This window comes from Mya arenaria, chromosome 12 (assembly GCF_026914265.1).
Source record: "Mya arenaria isolate MELC-2E11 chromosome 12, ASM2691426v1".
Taxonomy (NCBI): domain Eukaryota; kingdom Metazoa; phylum Mollusca; class Bivalvia; order Myida; family Myidae; genus Mya; species Mya arenaria.
In genome coordinates, this window is record NC_069133.1 from 48,516,898 (window position 1) to 48,536,434 (window position 19,537).

Consider the following 19,537-nt stretch of genomic DNA (forward strand, 5'->3'; position numbering starts at 1 on the left):
AGTGTCGCTGATGACGCCATCAGGCTAAATACAGTTTTTGATGGCATATGTACAGTCCACCACGCTGCACTGTGAGTCCCGTTTCAGCTTCAAATTTCTTACGCGCCGTTTCTTCATACTGCTTGCCATGTATTATAGGTTTGCTATGAAGATTCTAAGAAGTCATGAAAGATTTGCATAATGCGTTCATGTTCCTCCTAGCTGTCAACTTGCAAATTTCCCCAAATCTGGATGCAGTTACTCTCCATAGACGTTGCTCTCGCCATGTGGGGTTGTTAGCCTGCGATCTGGTCCTCCGTTATATTGTGACTATCTGTTCCGGGCTAATGTGTTGGGCTTTGTCTACCCACTGTTTAAGCAGTGGTCTTGGGAGGTAGTCATGATCCCTTCCTGCAGACTGTATATCTGCTTTGCCCCATATGTAGCGGATGGCTAAGTCTTTGGACGTATTTGAACAACAATTAAAAACTGTGTTCCTCACATGATCTGTATAGTTTGCGCAATTCCTGAAAGCAGGGGGTCTTGGATCCTGAAATTCATTTGTTTGTTTGTTTCCTGGCAGATCCTCTACCTTTAAAGGTGTCCCAGAATACTGTTTCTTTGGCTGTTGAATGTCTAAAGTATTTCAGTACATGTCCTTTGCACGTTGTGGTTATTGTCAGAAACAAACTCGGAGATCATAATCAGCACGGCAGCAAGGTGCTTGCATGTACCATGCGGTCCTTTTCCAGCAGGGCTTTCACAGTCACTATTTAACACTTCCCCATTTTCTTTGCGAAGTTTTAGCTTGTAGCTTATGTTACATTATGTATCATTGCTACTGAAACTATACCTGCGAAAAACAAGTTTTCTCCTTTTACACTTATGCTACAGGCTCTAATTATTTTACTGTTGTACAGCAACTGTCCCTTTTGTAAAGCCTTGATATCTGAAGTGATGTTCTTGTCTGTGGCATCTCTGTATTTGAAATAGCCATCGATCTGTGGCCTTGACAGTTTTGGCAGAATAATTCTGTGTTCTAACTGCAATTGGTGGAAGCCCGACTCTTGCCAGTCATGCAGTGTCCAATGGCTCGGGTAGCAGAATAGGTTCTCCCTTAAAGTCTAAATTTCTGTCGTACGCCTCCAATCTGTAAAAAATATAAAACAAGATGCATTTTTTATTTAGTAAAGAACAAATTTGAAGCAATACGCTCTATATGATTATATTCATTTAAAGCATCATAAATATGCAAAATAGATTATATCAAACATATGGTATAATTCTATTGTTTCTAAAGGCATTATGTTTTAAAAAAGAATAACCACGTTTTAACCAGAAAAGTGTTGATTATTTCTACAAGAGCACTTTCATACTGTTATTCAGTCTACATGGTCTACATTCTACAGCTGAAAAATAAAGCAGTTTATATGCTTAAGATTTAATATAATATATTCAATATGTTAAATATAATTACCGTAAAATTAAATCTTAAAGCCACTCTGGTAATTAATTCTTTCTTTAATTTAACAACTGACCAGCCAAAATACTCCGAAACCTTCTTAGAATCCATGTTTAATCTCTGTGTTTACATCAAGTGGCTGTAGTGTGTATACCTCTTATTTACTACTTCCGCTAATCAGCAGAGTGTGGGAAACTTCCCCATTTTTGAAGAAAACAACCTGCCAGTTTGCAAACTTTTCATTGACGTCAATTTGGTATGTGCCCATCGTCTGCCCATCGTTTGACCTTATAAAACGTGAGCGAGACCCTTATGCACGGGACAGGGTATCAATTATTTTTGGACTATTGCCTATAGTAGGCGTTTGTGTATCAACGTTAGCATCTAAAACTGCTTTTGCAGCCAAACAGCAGTTGTGTTAGCTTTTTCCATATATATGGATAGAAAAATGTCATTATATAGGGTATTACAAATACGTGTTAACATATTTTGATACTCATGACAGCTTGGCTAGAAGCGTTTTTCTCCAACCTCAGATAAGTAGATCCAATAATTTAACCATGCTAGAAATTCTTATCTTGCCCACGGGCGAAGATGAAATGCCCGTATGGAACCCGTATTAGGCGTTTGTGTATTAACGTTTGCGTCTAAAACTGCTTCTTGCAGTCAATCAGCAGTTGTGTTATGGATAAAGAAATATCATTATATAGGGTATTGCAAAAACGTGTAAACATATTTTGATAGTCATGACAGCTTACATATCAAATGTGTCAAACAGTTTTATAGTTTATTGTTCAGAGATTTACAGACTTTCTGTAAATTATGGACAATTTGTGCTAGAATTTGAAGCCTTTAGACAACGTATTCTTTATTTATTTCCAGTTTAAATGTTCATTTTATATCGATTCAAATCCTGTACCTGTTAATGGAAGGAACTTCCAAATATGTAATATTTAAGAAGATGACTTATTTTAGGAGAACTTCATAACATAAAAATTATTTGAATATACCAAATGAACCAAAGTTTATTGAACTCATTACAAATACGAACAAAACTACGTGTAAAAACTCAACCTTTTTATATTTTAAGTTAAGTTTATATAAAATATTTTAATGTTACTGGTTACCATTATCTCCTAACGGTGATAACATTCTATATTCTGTATAATATATATTTAGAATCTGACTTCATGTAAAAGGAAAAGACGGTCCATTGATTCAACAACTGCAAAGTCTGCAACGCGAATCGTTGCATTGTGTAACAGTGGGTTGGGTTTTCTTTTCTTTTTTATAACATTCTGACCCAATAAGAAGACTGTCTTTTACTTTTAAATACAATGAAAAGTTGATGAATTATATATGCGCCCACGAGCTGTGAACTTATAAAGACAAATAATAACAAAAAGACACAACGCAATGAATTAATTGCGAAACGTGATTTCGTTGATGATGTGGTCAAATATTTAAATATAAGCAAGTACAGCTCAAAAAATATTCTCAGATCTAGAAAAAAATACATCAGATCACAAATTTATCCATTACACAGAGCAGTTACAATTTCAAAGTTAACGACGATGACTTAACCCTCGTTCTTAACTTTAAAGGGACTATACACCAGATTGGCACCAAAAAGGTTTTTTTATGTAACGAATCTCAGAACAATTATTTACTAAAATGTTTTACTCTTTGATATCATAATTGTAAAAAATACCAAAATGTAAAAGGAAATTGGGTCGGAGACAGGTTTAATTAATTGAAACCTATGTGGTACTTCAGTAAGTAAGTTTCAATGCATTGTACACAACGATACCAAGTATATGTTAGTTTTCGAAAATTTTATCTTTTTTGCTATTTCATCATACGGAGTGCAGCCCCTTCAACAAAGGGATTTTTTATGAAACTTCTCATGACTGAGACTGTCGAACCAGCCGTTTTTCTTCTTTACTTAATAAAACAGTTTTTTTTCAAAGCTTAGATTTTGTATTGATTTTTTTTCAATTTTAACCTTGCCTCATTCGTGCTCATTGTCAACATTAGTGTAAGCATATAATCCGACAACGTTGTGACTATTCGTATAGTTTTTTTTCTATATATATATATATATATATATATATATATATATATATATATATATATATATATATATATATATATATATATATATATATGATGTGTTCAAATAATTAAATATAAGCAAGTACAGCTGAAAAAATATTTTCAGATCTAGTAAAAAATACATCAGAGCACAAATGTATCCATTATGCACCAGTCAATTGTTACCCCGGCCCCTCCAGGTCCAATGAATAGCGGGGACTTTGAAGTTCGGTCAAGTCAAGCCCGGGTAAAAACCCCGCTCTGCGGGGACGAACTGATGGTAAAATCCCAACAAATGCCCCCGCACCCCAGGAACCCTAAGTAAGGCACATTTCCCGCTATATTTGGCGCGAATACAAAACTACCGCATTCACCCGGCACTGCGAGGATACCGGGAAGGTAAAAACACGGCCCATTTCCACGGCTATCCCCGGTATACCCCCGGACATTGGGGGCCGTGGTTACAATTGACTGGTGCATTACACAGAGCAGTAATAATTTCAAATTTAACGACGATGACTTTACCATCGTTTTTAACTTTAAAGGGACTATACACCAGATTGACACCCAAAAAAGTTTTTTTCTGTAACGAGTCTCAGACAATTATTTACTAAAATGTTTTACTCTTTGTTATCATAATTGTAAAAAAGTACCAAAATGTAAAAAGAAATTGGGTCGGAGACCGGTTTCGAACCGGTGTCGCCAAATTTGCAGTCCAGTGTTGTATCCACTGTTCTACGAAAGCTTACATTACAACGTTTGAATATTTAAGCTGTATACCTAACATTCTAATAACACGTGATAATATCCACTAGCCAATCACACATAATGAAGGAATTCTACTAGGTAGACATACCTAGTAATATTTTTAATTGAAAAATACGAAAAACTGCAAAAAAATAAATTAATTGTAAACTATGTGGTACTTCAGTTAGTAAGTTTCAATGCATTGTACCCAACGATACAAAGTTGTGTCAGTTTTCGAAAATTTCTCCTTTTTTTGCTATTTCATCATACGGAGTGCAGCCCCTTTAACAAAGACCTCAACAATCGGCAAAATGTGTTGTAAAAATCTAAATGTGTAAGATGGCAAAAGTATAAATGACCCATTTGCTAATATTTTTCTTGTGAATGCACGTTGATTCTTCATATATAAAGCTACTCTTTTTACATGCATTGGTTTAAATTTTGATTATGTACGGTTATGATTGCAATGTTTTTCAATATAATGTATATCATCAAGTGAATGAGCAGTATGGCGAACAGGATCAACAATAATAAACAAAACGCATTTTATGAAACTTCTAATGGCTGAAACAGTCGAACCAGCCGCTTTTCTTCTTTACTTAATAAAACAGTTTTTTCAAAGGGTAGATTTTGTATTGATTTTTTTTTCAATTTTATCATTGCCTCATTCGAGGTCATTGTCAACATGAGTGTAAGCATATAATCCGACATCGTTGTAACTATTCGTATAGTTTTTTTCTATACCGCGGCAGGAACACATGGGGTGCACGGTGAACGAATGCTATTTCGGTCCATTAATAAGTCACGTGCCAACGAGACAACAGATAATGAGATACCATGTGTCGTATACAATCGGTTTAGAATTATACAACGATACAGATGGAACAAAGATTTATAATGATGATTATTATAGCAATATATCAAAAACACAAAACCTGGTCACAAGTTGACATAGACGAGAGATACCCAGACATGAATTGTAACAACGATAACGGAAGACGAAATACCGATGACGCACCTAAAAGTTATGTCGACGGCGCTTGAATCATTGAAGAAAGATTCGACGGCATCGGGAGTAATATCAACTTGAAAGTAGCGACAATGGTGACAGGAGTTTGAAGAACAGTCAAATGAGACTAAACAATGTCAGCTTGTTTGAAACAACGAAGATGTTAGGGGTAGTTTACGGCGCAGGCAGTTCAAATAACAACGAGAGAAGACCTTTATTACAGCAAAGGGAAGGTAGAATCTGGAAACAACGACGACGGTACATGGAATAGCAACGACGTCATCGGACTCACCGGCAATGAAAGGGCAAGTTATGGTGACAAAAATTGAATTATCGGTATTGGAATGGATTGCGATGATTAAGTCCATAACAACGGCGGTAGTAAGGTGACAGAAAAAGCGACAACGGCGATGTGATGGGAAGGGGAATCAACGTCATTGGTGGTTGAGGTATAAAACATGGCGATGAGATAGATTGAGAAGATTACAATTGCGCCAGGGAAGTAGTGGAAATTGTATTAAGATATCATACCAAAAGGTTGCTCTCCTGGCTTAAAAAGACAATTCTGAAAACATTTTAAACGGATAAGTGCAAATTTAGGTATGCGAAACACTCAATTAGTATCCATGTCATTTGTCCCCGTTAAAAGTGTCAATGGTGTTATATCCGTTCGAGGATTTCTGCGCACAAAAGTAAGAATTGATTCAGACTGAATAGCTTAATTGCAGATCTATCCGATCATATATTTAAGTATCATTTGCCGGATGATTGGTCCTTTAGAGAGGCAATACTAGGAAGCACTATTTTAATACTATATCACAGTGTTACTGCCAAAACTTACATATAGCATTACTATATGTGTTTTCATCATAATACTCCAATGTATGTAGCATGTTTTCATATTTAAGACGAGTAACAGGGCCATGCCAGACGAGGTGAGGGATACCTGTTATAATTGATGATATCGTTTCTGGCTTCACTGAAATTAACACGTTCGGAAATGTAATGTACACGGATGTCGTCGGTCACTGTTTCACAATGTCTGCAGGTGCATCGAACCGTAGCAAGTGCGTCCATCAAAAACCGTATAACAACCGTTGCGTTGTTAACTTTCACTGTGATGGAGCAAGAATTGCGACGTCACAACAAATGTGAACGACCACGGCGATCATGACACAACACAAGGTATATTTTTGATATTTCTTTACTGAATTGAATCAAATTAAAACAAGGCCTAGCCCATGGTACGCCACACGAATTCCGCTTTCATGTCGTATACTGTCTGTCATTCTTGATGTTGTAGTTTTTGGGAACATTCAAATACAAATTTGGAATCGACGATGCAGACGACCACATATTTTGTTTAAATAGAAAAACAATGATAAAACGGCTAATTTCAATTGGTTCTTTACAAAAAGATATATAAACAGTAAACATATACCATTTACAATACCTTTTCAAGGCGAAATGATGTTTTTGAAGGAAAAGGAAATCATACACTATTAAATTATGCGAACGACCACACACGAGTATTTTAGTTGAACGATCACACTTTTTTTATCTAATTGTGACAGGATTGCGAATAAAGTTTTTAATATTTTTTGTTAAAATGTAGTGTATATCTTTTAGATGGAGAGTCGAATACCTCAGGTCTGCAGATATTGTTGCAAGGTCCTTGACAACATTTCCACACTGCGGCAGCACGAAACAACACATATCGGAACGGGAAAGGGTTGTATGTGCGGTGAAAGGATTTTCCCCAGCAGGGCAAACTTAAATAGACACAGGTTACTTTATTCAAAATAGTTTATATTAGAAACCTTAAAGAAGTATCGCTTCGTATAAGTCAAATCTGCAAAACCTATATTTTGTTTAATAGTATGAAAAAACCGTTAGCTCGTCTATTTATTGAATAGGTAAGGTCGAAAACAAGTTTTTGTCGTCGGCTTTGTCGTCGTCTTTACGTCATAACCGTGTCTTTGACTTGATTATATTTTACACAAAACGTTGTATATGTGTCACCAATGAAAATAAGCCACAGTATAGCGTTCCTACATAGAAAAAATATCTAGCGGTGTTTTATCTTCTTGTGTTGCTGTTCTTTAATAAGTGATATTGGGTCAACGTTGCTTCGATTAATATCAAAAGGTCGACTACTTCAAATGTTTCATTCGTGTTGACATATTCCAGACAGACTAAATTTAGTATATTATATGATAGATTTTTTTCTTATAAAATGATGTGCATTTACTTTTCAGATGTCATGTGCATGGCGAGGCGAAGCCCTTTGTTTGCATAAATTGCGAGAGGTCGTTTCTAACCAATGCTGATCTTCAAAAGAATATTCGACGTGAAAAAAGCAGAGGTGTAACTGTCACGAATGTTGGATGTCTTTCTTAGAAAAGTCGAACTTGAAGGCACATTTGGATATGCATAAGAGGCAGCCTTTCCAGGCATAAGAAAATTCACAAAAACAACATGCATTAGTTATAATAATGCTCTATTTTACAATTTTTGTCTCTGAAAAGTAATCGCCGTAGGCACATTACCAGGAAGGCATTTTCAGAAGTGTTTTGGTAAATATTTGCTTTTGTATGAGGGGATGGGTTTTAAGCTCGTCTATTCGAAGAATAAGGAGAGTAATCCTACTCACCATAGCGTCGGCGTCAAACCTTTAAGTCATTATCTCAGCAAATAGATGTATTGCATTGAAACTTTAGATATGTGTTCTCAACTATACAACCTACTTAATTAATCATACGAGATAACTCTAGCATGCTTATAATGCAGATTATTACCCTTTATTAATCGAGATTAAAATTCTGGTTAAGGTTTTGCATAGAAGCACAGATAGGTTACGATCTCTGCAACTACCTGATGTATTGTATAGAGACTTTATTCAACGGTACTCAACGATCAAGCGTGCTTAAATAATTAAGTAAAATAGCTGTAGTTTGCATATAATGCAAATTATGATCCTTTAAAATTTTATTAAGAAATTCTGGTTTTGCATGTAACCACATTTTAATCAATATATCAGCAAATAATGTATTGCATTGAAACTTTAGTCAAGTGAGTTCAACTATCCAACCGACTTAATTAATCAAGTAAGATAACTCCATTTTGCATATAATATAAATTATGGCCCTTTATTATTTGATTAAAAGATTCTGGTTAAGGTTTTGCATGTATTACCAAAACTTTGCAATCTAAACTTAAAGGCGACGGAATAGTTGAGCGCGCTGTCTCTGTGACAGCTCTTGTTATAAAAGATCATTGTATTGTGGTTAATTTCATTTTTGTGATTGTGTTTGTTTCGGAACTTTATTAGTAAATTCTTGTTTTAGTTTGAGTCGATAGGTTTGCATAAAAGATTATTGTAAGGTAATTCATTTCACTTTTTTTTGTGATTTGCTCTGTGATTACTTTTTTATGTTTAAGTTTTGCATCCTGATCAGTATTACATGCTATATCAATCTTATAAATGCGTTTGTTTCACAAACAAAACAAATGCTGACATTTGGTTTTTTTTTATGTTGATGTGATTTATACTCCGTGTTTCTTAACTGTGATTCGTTTGTATGTTTGAAATAAACACAATAAACGTTTTCAAATATCAGTTTTATTTGGTTAGTCTTAACAATTATTGCCATGTAATTACAATAATTGCCATATAAGCGACGTGTCAATACAGAAATATGGTACACCACATATTTTTAATCAGAAACAACTTTGTAATTGAGTAATGATTACACATGTCATGCGCCGGCTATAAATGAACTACCCAGTCGCATTAGAAGTTCCATATTTTCATATCGATAGTCAACATTGAATGTTTAGGAGTCCCATTTTGGATGTAACTAACGTTTTTGAATCATGTCTCCTCGCCTTTTCCCATCTGACACCCAGTGCTCCTTTATGTAATGAATTTCGAACCAAACATACTGTACCATTCTTCTTCTTTTTCGTCAAACGCCTATCGAACATATGATCCCTGACTGAAATTGTGTGCATGAGATTAATGAAATGTATGTTTTTTCATCTTATAATACAACAAGTTGAACGATTGATGACACAGACTAAGAGATTTAGGTGTCATGGGATTCGGGTGGGTTTTACATAATAATTTGAGATTTCTTTACACATGTAAGATTATATGACAAATACTTTATTTTGCCCAGTAGTGCTTTCTAAATAATAATAAGTGTATTTTGAAAAAACCTTGGTGCATTCAAGTATGACCGGCTTTTCTCAGCATGAATAGCTCATATAAACCGGCATGTGATGCTCCATTTTGTCTTGGCCACAATACTCAAATAGAACTAGCCTGGGGTTGTGAACGTTCCATCTAAAAAGTATTATTCAAAAGCAAAATGTTAATTGAAGGTGTCTGTCTAGACTTAAACAAAGTTAGATAGTTAGTTTTAAATGCAATCGTTCAAAAGGTTCCATTTAATGTAAATATTTTCTATAGAAAAAAAAAACATTGACATCACGGAGGCATTTTTCGCACCCCCTTTAAATTCAATTTAAAACATGTGGACGTTCGCCTTACAATCTCAAGTGTGGTCGTTCGTATAATTGGATATTTACCCCCCCCCCCCCCCCCCGTCCCAACAACTCGTCATCGACTGTAACAGGTTTCGTCCTCAGCTTGCGTTCCAACACCAACCCTTTATCATTCTTTCGACGGAAATGCCCGGGCTGTCTCGCGCCCCTTCTGGCTGAGCGTTCAGTAAAGTAATGTTCGGAGCGCCTCTAAACCCAATGACGGGTGCACTAGCAATCCGTGCTTGATGGTCGTGCGAAAGACGGGCACTTATGTGTTTCAAAACGTAAGCAGTACTCTTAGGGTGTGAATTGCCAATGTAAAGGATGGACGGTAGGACTAGCTAGAGGAGTATATTCACGGATTAATGTGTATCTACCCTGCAAGCTGAAAGACTCTTTCAAATCAGGCTACCGGTCTCCATTACATACAGCTCGTGAAATACGTTTTCTAGTCTATGCCTCAATACAAAATATATATATATTACCAGGAACATATATTCCCATAACGTGTTGTATGTATTTGAAAATCCTATTATTACCTAACGAATAAAACATAGAATATGCAATTATAACCTTCAATATAACAAAAAAGAACAATGCTAAACAAAGCAATTAGACGTCTTTATTTAGGACAAAGAGATTTTACTTCATTTTAACGTCAATAAATTCTACCATTGAAAGATCCAGGAAATGCAGTTAAAAATGGGTGTAATTATGGGTACAAACCCTCCCTTAGAACAGAATTTTAAATGGTTTAACATGTTGACAGGGTATTTTTTGGTACTCCTCCAAGGCAAATGTAACAATTTCTAGGCCAAAAAGGGACATTTTTAGAGTATTTTATTACTTATTTTGCCTGGAATTAATATAAAATTTAAAGTTGATATGGACGATTTAAAGGGGTTGAATATTCTAGTATACGCTAGTTTAGAAAATTTCCTGACAGTAACGTTTGTTAGATAACGGATGAATGAACTCTGAAAAAACGAAGAATCAGGCACAATGTAATAAATCCATTAACAATCTACGTTATATTAATGTCTTAGGCGACTTTCTTCATGCCGCGTTGTTAAAGTATACCGATTTCTGATATTGTAAACCGTCCATATACATCCGAGGTTGTTTTTAATTAAAAATGCCGAGTAGTTCCAAATGATTAGGAAAATAAATCGAGCTTCCAGAACCACTACGAACTTAAATAATCAGCAATAAAAACCCAACGGTGTCACCGTGCATCATAACGCACATATATCACCAATGGCGTGATGATTATGGATGAGATACCCTATAAACCCCACTATCAGGAATCATTGTAGATAAAGATCGCTCCCAACATTCGTGCAAACTCTTCGTTATATGGCTTGTAAAATTCTTTAAGAAAGACATTCCGACCAACTCGTCCTTTTTTTGGCTTAAACCCGGAAAAGAACATATTTTTATTTAAGGCCTAGAGTACATCACAGTCACAGATGTACTTTTTATGACTGAAATTAGATAAAGATAGGTATATTGATACATTTATAAAACCAGTAATAAACAGAAACAACCTATAGGGTTTAATGTCTACTATATCCTCAGACTTTTGTGTATTGTACTTTTAAAATTGATGACACATACACATCAGAGTTGGTGTTATTGCTTTTAATAAAATACAAAGCAATGAGGTCAATGTATAACATAATAGCGCTTTTGGAACTCTACTATTGTCATGTTTGTGTTAAATTAAAGCATAATATATCGGTCTGAATCGTTAACCACATCTAATTGGTGACAACAAATGTCTTAGAGGTCTCATTGTTTTTTTTCCAATTCAACGGAACAAAGCTGATTACAATATTCTCTAAAATAGCTCTCAAATAGCACGAGTTAAAAAACTACTTCAATATTTTTATGAATACCTCTTGACAAAAGGATTGTACATTAATAAAGGCGTTTGTATCTTAACATATCAAATAAAGACATATATAACGTGTTGTTTTTATTTCTAAGTCAATGGATACATATAGTTTACTTCAAACTGTATAACAAAATCTATCGACAGTTGAAAATAGTTTAACATTATTACACGAGTCTTTAAAATGACATCAACATCTTTGACCGTTTCGGTATAAAGTGCTGGAAAAGAAACGCATTTTCCGTTTTAGTCTATTTTAACATGCCCTGATATGTGCTCGTAAAATAAGTATAGAAATAAGGCTAAACAATAACTGTTTTGCATAGAGGATCTCAAATGAGTGTTTATTTTGTATGGACTTTATTAAAGAAGTTAATTTTAATATCTTAAAAACGAGGCTCTGCAAATAGCCCGACATAAAAACATTTAATCAACAATAACAAAAACATAAATAATGTCTCCATTAAAAAGCCGATTTTTAAAGGTTTCACTGAAAAACAACAAAAATGCATATTTCAATCCATTTAAATCTATCAAGCAAATCAATAACAAGAGCAATGTCATATCTGCGTGACGTCATTAGTAATCACGCGAGTGTGTGCATGTCATTTGGTGTTTGAAGTTTAAAAAGAACATAAGTCAGCGTCACAGTCGCTTTCAATAGTACGAATTCGCTTTGTAGCTGGACGATTACAGCATTTTTGTCATTTTGATGGATGTGCACAAGGGCATTACCTCCGTGAATTGGAGCACCATAAGTGTTGTAAAATCCACCAGAAAAAGTGTGATTTGATTTGGAATCTATGACTATGTGTGAACTTGATCATTGCTGGCGAACTGCCTAGATAGAGCGTTTTGCAACGAAGTAGACTGGGTATTTTCACAGAATTATAGGATGCTGGACATTTTCTTGTGTTGATTTGGATATATGTTGAGATAATTGTATATAGATGCAATGTTCTTGTGTACCGATATTTGCATAATCTGGTTCGCTGAAACATTGTTGTCATTCAATTTCTGGACGATGTAAATTCTGGCACTTTGATAAGGGATGTGTTTGTTTGGATTAAGCCCAGCCTTCTCCACCATTCGTTTCATCTTGGAGCTGAGTTTATTGACACCGATATGAATTCTTTCGAAACATCGTTTCTAATGTTTGTTTACATTTTTTTGACAGAGCGTATGAATATATTGTTCTATGTTTCGGTTACCTAATGTGCATAGTTATTATACTAGTTATTTATGAAAATTATTGCATGGGTTATATCACTCCTGCGCCGTAAGTAATGTTATTAGGTCAGTTATCGCATTGTCGTAGTCGATTTTAGTTTTTCAATGGGATTCCTTGACACGTGTTGTAGTTCATTATAAAGATTAATAAAAGTCACAATTTTAAGTTCATTCGTATCCTGGAAAACCTTAATTGAAAGTAAGAACACATTTTTACTTTATTTCTTGAAACGTAACTGAGCTATTTATACACAATAGTTCAATGTAGGATAAAGGATGTCTGGAGTGTTTGCACTCGTTTGCATTATTTCTGCGATATGTAATAATATGCTTTTCTTAACATTCTATAATATATTTTTTTTATTTTGGAAAGGTTGTAACAATTACAGTTTTGATTTATTAAATTGGCATCCATTTTGCAACTTAAAAACTTAACTGATATAACTCAATGTTCTAAACCAATTAGTTTTAAATTGTCAATTTAATTTTACCATTTGTTTTTCGTTTGCTGCATTTTGGGACATAAAAATGCAGTAACCTTCCCGCGCGTATAACAAAGGGTTCTTTTTCCTTATTGTTAAAATGTTTTTAAATTCAGTAACAGTAGTTATGGATACACATTAAGTTAACTTATGTATAACTTGCAAACACCAAATGACATATGAAACTATTTCGAATGATTTAATTACATCATGCCCTTACTACACGCGTTATAAATATTTATGTAAAAAGCTACAGAAACAAGCTTAGTAGCAAAAAGTTTAAACATAAACGCCAAAGACATAGAACACAAAATCACAGACAAGAAACATAGAAGAACAGCACAAAACTCCACAAACAGCACAGTGCATACATACTATATATACAAAAAAATAGGTATGTTAATCAAGAATTGTTAGGTACCGCCTTGGAACGGTCAGTAAAATGTAAATTTACTTGGGGTTTAAACCAGTTTATGTGCACAAACCTCACTCTTATCCCAACAATCCTTAATAAAGATAAAACGCAAAAGGTAAATTTTATCAAAGTATGCATTAACTTGAGGAAATTTATAAATAAAACAAATAATAACGTAAAGGTAAACCCTAAGTACTTCTATGATTAGAGATCCAAACTCTATCTGCAGACGGAGGGAAACAATTCAGAGCACCTATGTTAAAATGACTGATAAAACCAAGTTCTTCATAAAGACTGATAAAACCAAGTTCTTCACACCATGACATTAGGTACGACATGGCCTCATACATTTTGTGATATAATCATAAAATGAGTAATAACGTAATCTGACAAAATCGAATTCCTTGGTCTCCTATATTCCACAAATATATCATGAATAATGGATTGCCCTATATCTTATACAAATGTTATACTCTGGTTTTTGTTAATATAGAAGTCATATTTTTATAACGCATCGTTGTCTCCATTCAATTCCATTTTCGTTCCATTTTTATTTTGATATTATCCAAGAACCGCAATTCATCACACGATAATTCAAAGTAGCATGTAGCCTTCCTACGTGTATGAATACGACTTGGCGACTCGTGGAGCTAAATTTGGTAACAATGAGACCAGTAATGGCTGCCGACTCCTCATTTTTACCATTCCGAAACGGATTAACAGCACTTTTCAGGTAAGATATTTACATAAAGGCGACATGTTTAAACTCTGAAATGTATCTTCCATTATTCCTTGCCTAAGACAATATTGTACTTTTAAATTTTCTGCCCTATTGTTAATATTTGTGAATGGATGACATTGCATTACTTTCATTAAGCTGTTGACCAAGATCTGAACTTTTCACTTTCATTTTTAATTTTAACTTCAAGCAAATCATCAAAAGAAATGACGATCAGTTCTTCAATGTCTGGAGGAATATCAGCAGCAGCAGAAGCACCCACTCACTCCTCACTCAAATCCGGCTCAAACAACTCAAAACTACCGAAAAAATATATAAACAAGTTGAAATTTGACAGGTCACCCGCCATGTAACTCTGTGCTGAAGACGATTTTTCAGTTTACAGTTCTCCGCAATCAATTTATTGTCATTAATAATAAAACATAAAACCAGAACAATAGTTTTTTAAAAGGTTTATTGTTCAATTGTTGCTTTATTTTAACCCCAATTAAGTTTTAGAAGGAAAGTAAATATATTAAATGCGCTAGCTATCATACACAACTTCCTACTTCCGACGTGACGTCATAGTTTGTAAAAAGAAAGAAGTCTGGTTATGAATATTAATAAGCTGATTTGCATACACGAATGTTTCATGGAGAAATGAATGAATGTCACATAGCTTGTTTTATCTAATAGGATTTAAGCATTTACTCGCACCTGCTCAAAGTTGAAATTATTATTATCACTTAATGTGCTTTGGCCATACCAGTTCGCGTTTATGTTAAGCGTCAACCCTTGGTATGAAAACTTATCTAACTTTCCTGAAAAAAACAGCCCCGAAATACAAACACTTAAATAGTGACATCTTATGTATAATAGAGACACAAGAGCCACATTTGTCCATTCTGGGCCATTTTCAAAATGTAAGATAGATTCCCTATGCAAAACGAGGTGCTTTTAGACTTTTTATCATGGGAATCACACAGAATGCATCATTTATATATAACAAATGCAAAGAACACTAGGTGAAGCATTTTTTACACTTGTGATCTGTAGTTAAAATATGGTAATAAGAAATTAATAATATTCGGCAAGATCGTTGAGCATATACAATCTTCTTTTTCTCAATGGGGAAGCTCAAAGTGTATCCTTCCGCGGACTCGCTAAACATAGAAACGATTTGTTATGGCCTTGTCATATAAATATATTAGAAAAGAATAAACAAATAATTGTCTTTTTAAATATTATCATAAACAGACTTAACTTATATCAAAAAAGATATCTATGAGAATGGGTATGAGTACCTATAAGGTAATATGAGTATGAGTATTTATGACTTTCTATGAGTGTGAACAATGTCACTTTTTATGGCCTTATCACGAGTACATAGTATTCCGTCATTTCAGGGGCCTTTTTCTTTGTTACCACACTACAAACATCCGTGTTGGAAGGACATGGGAAATGTCACTGGATGTATTCCTTATTTCTCTCTAATCGGTTGTGCCAAGTGCGGGTCATCACACCTTTTGAAGCACGTTTTGAAGCATCCGGAACCTAAAGGGATTTCACGGTAATGAGATGGCAGCTGGGTTTTTTTTTAAATTATGTTATAAAAACATTGAAATTGCAAATGGTGGTGAGACACGTTTTTTTAATACAACATGCTGATAATGCGGTGTATCAAAAACTGGGGGCGGGGGCGGAGGAGGGTAGGGGGTGTTAACTGTTGTTGATCGAGATCATGACCAACTTCTTACGTGAGTTGTGATTTAACCGTACGTTACAATGTTCTGTCTACGGTCATTAATACTCAAACCGAATATTACTGACACTCGATTGTGTGCTGTATCTTTTACTAATTAAGCTGCGCCGAAATTTCAATTCTATTACTTCTGTAACGCTGTCCTTATCTCGTTAATATCCATAATGGTAAAGCGAAACTTTAGATGTTTTAATTTCCGTTATCCCGTTTCAAATAATACCACAAATGCTCAGTAAGGAGCATCAAAGGTATATCAATTCCTTGCATTTGTACGCGCACGTTCAGCTTCCCTAGAAAGAAAAAAGTTGAATTTTAAGACCTTGCTAAAGCTTAATCTTTCCACGTGTACAAATTGTTCTTTGACTACTCGCGTGCAACCACACTATCTTCGTGACTTTGTAGTTATCACTACCATCTTGCACGAACCTACTCATATATGTATGACGTAGACACACATCTAACTTGTGTTCTTGGTTTCGAATACAAGCTTTAAATTAGTACAGAGTACACCAACCTAGTGCTCAAAACATTGTTGACACTTGCATGCATCCATACGAGTACATATAATACGTATGTAGGCGTATATGTAGTACATATATTTGTGTAATGAATAGTCACGTGTTACGCGTACGCTCTTGTTTTGTACACATCTTCCAGGATATCCTTTAGAGTTTTACCTGAACTGGTTACAACGGGAGATGATCAGATTGTATGTACGACGGACAGAAATGACTTTCACCCACTAATAATAGGTATGTGTAGATATGTAAATATTTCACAATGTTTTGTCGTCAAAAATTACAAATGGTATGTGTACATTTGTCGTTGATATGTTTAAACCCAAGAAAGCAGTTTGTGTGTACCTGATAACCAATTCATTTAGTTGCAAACTCTAATTTTGGCATGCGTTTTACAAGCAAACGGTAGGTAAACATATGTGTGCTTATACTTTGTACCTTTACTTGCGAACCTGTTTATGCTAAACATCTCAAAATCTAGAGGTCTTGCGCTTGTTTGAAAAAACAACAACAATTATTTAAGGTACATTGATGACATTTTAAAAAATAAGATTAATATACCCGTCATAATTATAACATAACAAATCCAACATGTTTTTTGTTCCCGTCGTTAATTAATGACCGCTAACCTCCTAAATCAAGGATAGATATCATCATAAATTCAGGAAAATCTTTGTAAAGTTTTTTATTAGGCATGTCGACATACTCATGGGGAAGACGTTACTTATGTTAATAGAACTTGTGTCCAACCCATTTGCTTTTTCTATACTCTATATCATTGTTGTAAATACCGATCATGAAAGAAAAAGGCAATACAATATGTTTAAATCAGACATACATGTACTATTTTATCTTAAATCCCTGGTCTTTAATATTATTACCAATCATAATTTTTATGGCGATATTCTCAAAAACATGTCAAATGTTTCCTCCAAATAGACTTATTTAGAACGTCATGTCAGTGACCATTTTCGACCGAGGTGAGCCATAAAACGATGTCTGCCGATGGTTCTCTTGTGGATGTAGGGTTATCATTTTATCAAGTTTTCATAATACCACTTTTGTACATTTACTGATGTTAGACGATGCAGCCTCATGTTTAAGAGACTGTAGCAACCGAATTTAATATACAGTTGAATATATAGCCCGAAAGCGCAAATAATGTATTTATACTGTAAATAAAATAGTCATTAAAAAATCACTACATGCTTTATCTAGTTTTACAGCATTTAAAATTTTCATTAGCATCAATGGGTTGATCTTGTTCTTGGAAGGTCCTATTGGGCTTATGAAAATCGTTATTTTAACAAAAGTCAGCCGCTTCATCATTTATTCAACTTAGCGGGGCTAAAAACCAGATGGTCCAAAAGTCGGAAAATACAGTATTATCTCAAAACAAGCCTTGAATTGTCAAATGCGAGCTAAGGCCGAAAAAACATCATTTTATATGATAAAAATAATGAAAGCAACAATTTTGTTGCTGCCTCATCTGGGTTTCTCCGTTTAAAAAAGATTACTGGGCAGTTGCCTAATTCCGGATTTGCCTAAATATTCGGAAAGCGTTTAGAAAGCGTTTCGGCGACCGTGATCAATATAGAATGATCACAGTCTACGCAACTGACCTCCATAGCAACAGAAACAGCACAAAAGTGCAGCTATTCGAGTATAACCCCAAAATAAATACCTCTAAACTTTTGCTTTCCTAAATGTCAATATTAAGTCACGTGGGGGATGACGTCACACAGCGCGAGCTTTTATATTGAGGTTCGACAGGGTTAACACTAGACCTACTATACTATGTTTATGACTTATCTTCGATCACGAAATACAATGCCAATTACATAAAAAGTAAATAAATTGACGATGTCATTGTTTTGTGTTGTGCAGCATTTGATATGAAAATGAAGCAGATTCGTACTTTCAAAATTATGCAAATTCGGACAAATTAGTAGTTCGGATACGCCGAAAATACACATACAAATACTTCAGAGAAGTATAAAATTTATATACAGGTTAAACATTTAATACATGATGTTCATTTAAGTAGCATTTAAATATTTGTATTGACTTAATAATGTTTACTTTGTACTTTGAAAAATCCGAATATTTAGGCACTGAATGCAGGTTTTTGGACGTCGTTTATGTCCTTATTTCGTACTGACTACTATATTATAATTAATGTTTTTTTTTTCTTTTATTCTTTTTTCCATTTTGGTTAATATAGTACCCAACATTTCTCTATTAAAATTGTATGCACTTTTGTTCAGTAATTATGACAATATTTTAAGAAAACTTCAACATTGATCCGGAATTAGGCAACTACCCAGTATGTTGATGAGTAAAGGTAAATACACCGACGTTGTTTTTAAACTTACTGGGATTACGTGGTAGACAACCCTAGAAAATTTCGAATTGGAAAAATGCGCAAAAACTGTAAAAGATGTATGTGGCGATTTAAAGCGACGTGATTCATTAAGAATTAAGATGCAATGCGTTGTTCACAACGATGTCACTTTTATGCTTCAACAAAACAATTATTGTAATAATATCATCTGGTGTCTAGCCTTTCAAAAAGCTCACTTCCAAGACCTTCAAAATATCATCTAAAAGTGTCCAATGTGATATTTGGTTCGTAGAAGTCTTATTTTTAGAATTTAATATATTAAGGTTTACTTT

At 34.4% G+C, this 19,537-nt stretch overlaps 1 pseudogene; it reads right to left on the reverse strand.

The window, feature by feature from the left end:
- Positions 1–298: 298 nt before the first annotated feature.
- On the reverse strand, positions 299–7,007 carry LOC128210748 (uncharacterized; annotated as a pseudogene).
- Between the last annotated feature and the right edge of the window lie 12,530 nt (positions 7,008–19,537).